We start from the raw sequence: 4,325 nt of genomic DNA on the forward strand, positions 1-4,325 counted from the left end.
CTACACGTTAATTTTGCCAATCTGGAGAGTGAAAAGTCATCTCTCAGTGTTTTTTTTAACAGCTTTATTGAGATATAATTCACATGCTAAACAATTCACCCATTTCAAGTGCACAATTTAATCATTTTAGTAAATTTAGTGTTGTGCAACCATCAGCATATTCAATTTTAGAACATTTTTGCCCCCCCCCAAAAAAAACCCCTCTGTAACCACTAACAGACACTGTCCCATTTCCCCATTTCCCCCAGCCCCAGGCAACCATTAATCCACTTTCTGCATCTATAGATGGGCCTATTCTGGACGTTTCATAAAAATGAAATCATATAATATATGGATTTTTGTGTCTGACTCATTTCACTCGGCATAATGTTGTTAAGGTTCATCCATGTCGTAGCAGGTCTCAGTATTTCATTCCTTTTTATGACAGGATAATATTCTACTATATAGATAGACCACATTTTGTTTATCCATTTATCAGATGATAGACATTTGGGTTGTTTCCACCTCTTGGCTATTGGAATAATGTTGCTAGGCACATTAGGGTTCATTTACTGTTGGGTTGTTTGTATGTTTCCTATTTGTGATATTGTGATTTTTATTATAGTTGGTCTTCATCCTGTTGTTCCTGGCACAGAGCTCCAAAAACCCTTGGAACTTCCTGACCTGAGTCCGAAAGGTGTCTTTTGTTATGTTGATGATGTGGCGTTGGGACAGCTCCTAAGGGGGCGGGGGCTGGTTGCCAGGGGAGCCAACCCCTTGATTAGAGGGTTGGAACTTCCAGTCCCAGCCCCCCACCACCTCCAGGGAGGGAGAGGGGCTGGAGGTTGAGTTCAGTCACCAATGGCCAATGATTTAATTATTCATGCCTGTGTAATGAAGCCTCCATAAAAACACAAAAGGACGGGGTTCAGGGAACTTCCTGGTTGGTGAACTTGGGGAGATTCGGGAAGAGTGGACGCCTGGAGAGGGAAGCTCTGCCCCTTCCCACATACCTTGCCCTGTGCATCTCCTCCACCTTGCTGTTCCTGAATTATATCCTTTTATAATAAACCGGTGATCTAGTAAGAAAACTTTTCCTGAGTTCCATGAGCCAAATTAGTCAAACCCGAAGAGGCGGGTGTGGAACCTCAGATTTACAGCCTTGTTGGTCAGAAGCACGGAGGTAGGGGGCACCTGAACATGTGACTGGCATCTGAAGTGGGGTGAGGGGACAGCCTTGTAGGACTGAGCCCTTAACCTGTGGGATCTGACACTACCTCTGGGTAGACAGTGTCAGAACTGAATTGCAGGACACCCAGCTGGCGTCACAGAATTGCTTGGTGTGAGGAAAAGAAGCCACACAGCATAACTGGTGGGCAGAATTTTAGCTGGTGTCAGAATCATACTACTGATTAGAGCTGTTTGTTAATCAAGAAAATGCAGTTCATTGTCTGGCACGCATGTTCTAAATAGATTTTCCTACTCCTTCATCTGTCTCTTGACTTCATTTACCATATTTTGTGACATTCAGAAATCAAATGTTTTTATGTTGTTTTTTTTTTGAAACTTATTTTAGAAACTCTAAGAAAGCAGTTAGCTAAGTTTTGTTTTGTTTTGTTTTTAAGAAGATGTTGGGGGTAGGAGTTTAGTAATTTATTTATTTATTTTTGCTGTGTTGGGTCCTCGTTTCTGTGCGAGGGCTTTCTCTAGTTGTGGCAAGCGGGGGCCACTCTTCATCGCGGTGCGCGGGCCTCTGACTATCGTGGCCTCTCTTGTTACGGAGCACAGGCTCCAGATGCGCAGGCTCAGTAGTTGTGGCTCATGGGCCTAGTTGCTCTGCGGCATATGGGATCCTCCCAGACCAGGGCTCGAAGCTGTGTCCCCTGCATTAGCAGGCAGATTCTCAACCACTGCGCCACCAGGGAAGCCCTGTTTTTATGTTTTTAAACTTACTAACTTTTTCTCTTTAGGCTTATAACCAGCTTTGGAAGGTCTTTCCCACCATGATTATAAACTTATTCATAACTTCGTCAAGAACCTTCATGGTTTTTCCTTCCCCTCCCTCTTATTTTGTAACATTTAAGGCTTTGATCCGTATGGGATTTATTTTGGGGCCAGAAGTAAAGATCCAGTGGGTCTTCCCAAACGATCAAGTAATTATCTCAGCATCTCTAGCGGAAGAATCTTTCTTCTTGCCACCAGTTTGAAATCCCACTTTATCATAAATTACATGTTCCTGTGGGCCAAACCCGCTTCGGGACTTGCCAACCCAGTTGTTCTCAATCCTGGCTACATAACAGAATCCTCTGGAGGCATCTAAGAAAATACAAAATTAAAAATTTGTAGATCTAAAAATTTTTTAAAGGAAGAAAACACCAATATCCAGTTGCCACCCTGTTGGATCAGAATCTCTGGGAATAGAGCCCAAATTTTTTTTTTTTTTCCATTTGTTTTTTAGAAGCACTTTAGGCAATTCTAACGGGAAGCCAGGGCTGAGAGCCACCACTCAGTAGTGCTCCACTGAGCTATCTAGCTACTCCTTTTCTAGCAGAGTGTGTCTTTTTAGGGTTGGCCCCTGTCACTACTCTTCTTTTTCGGAATTATTTTGGCCATTCTTCACAGATGTAGTTTTCCAAATGAACTTTATTATCATTTTGTCAATTTGGGGTGGGAAAAAAGCCTGTTACCCTCATTTGAGCCACACTGATCTAATCTTCAGCCAACAGATATTTACTGAGCACCTACTATGTGCCAGGCACTGTTGTAGGCACTGAGGATACAGCAGTGAATGAGAAAGATAAGAATCCCCACCTTCAAAGACCTTACCTCCTAGGGGAAGGGACAGACAATAAACACGTTAGTGGAGTCCAGGAAAGCTTCTTGGAGGAGGTGGCATTTGAGCTGAGGCTGCAGGAGGAAGAGGGAGTGAGGTGGGAGAGCTGGAACGGAGGTGGGGAGGGGCAGTGGTGGCACAGAAGCCTGGAGAAGAGAATTCCTCCTGAAGCAGGGATGGGTGTCACTGAGGATGAGGCCCAGGCAGTAGCCACTGGTGTTGAGAGCCTTTTGGTTGTGGAGACAATAAGAGCGCAATTGGAGAGGGCTGAGAGGAGAACGGTAGGTGAGGCGATGGGAACGGTCAGTGCAGATCACTGTTTGAAGGAATTTGCTGTGAGACGGAGAAGTAGGTGGAGGAGATATGGGGCCAAGGGGAAGCCTTTGCGAGATGAAACTATTAAAGCAAAGGGATGCTCAGGAGAGAGGGGGAAGCTGCTAATGCATCAGGTGCCAGAGGGCAGGGGTGGAAGCCTGCGTGGAGGAGGCGGTACGGCTGGGGAGCCCAGTATGCGGGCAGGGGGAGGACACGGGCAGTGCTGGCCTCTGTGTCCTCTGAGCTGTGTGGACACGGCATCCGCCAGGGGGCATGTGGAGCAGGAGGAAGGGGCCATCTGGGGACAGGCGAGAAGATGTAAAACGATTTCCTGGGCCCGTGGGAAGGTGAGTCTCCTGGGGGAGGGGGAGGGGCTCGGGGAGAGCACTGTGCACCCATCTTCGTCTGTGCTGGAGGTGAGAATGGACAGCGTCTCCATGGCGTGTCTCCCTGTAGCTCCTGTCACGCCCCCACGGAGTCTTACTGCAAAGGTCTGTCCTGTACACTCCTCACGCCATCGACTCCTAAGCGTTTTGTGAGCAGAACCTTTTCTTCTATTATCCTTTCTGCTGACAATCTACTTATAGGGAAAGTAATGACTTTTTTTTTTTTAAGCCTTTCTTATTTATTTATTTATTTTTGGCTGTGTTGGGTCTTCGTTTCTGTGCGAGGGCTTTCTCTAGTTGTGGCGAGCGGGGGCCACTCTTCATCGCGGTACGCGGGCCTCTCACTATCGCGGCCTCTCTTGTTGCAGAGCACAGGCTCCGGATGCGCAGGCTCAGTAGTTGTGACGCACGGGCTTAGGTGCTCCACGGCATGTGGGATCTTCCCAGACCGGGGCACAAACCCACGTCCCCTGCATTGGCAGGCAGATTCTCAACCACTGCGCCACCAGGGAAACCCCAAGTATTGACTTTTTATACCAAAATTTTGTGAACTTACTGAGTTTCCTTATAGTTTCAAGGCATTTTCATCTCATTATCTTGGGCTTCCTTTCCAGTATGTATGCTGTATTCTTACTCCTGCTCTTAGCTCATCCTTGTGCTGGATTTAATGGAGATTAAAAGAGACTCTGGCTTTAATGGGGAGATTTCTAGCTAAGCAGTCCCACTCCTACAAGTGCATACACGTCACAGCTAACGCCCCTCTGGCAGCCTGAAAGCAAGTGGGGACCACGTGGCACAGGCTCCTGCTGAAG

Source organism: Lipotes vexillifer, unplaced genomic scaffold (assembly GCF_000442215.2).
Source record: "Lipotes vexillifer unplaced genomic scaffold, Lipotes_vexillifer_v1.1 scaffold2162, whole genome shotgun sequence".
Lineage (NCBI taxonomy): Eukaryota > Metazoa > Chordata > Mammalia > Artiodactyla > Lipotidae > Lipotes > Lipotes vexillifer.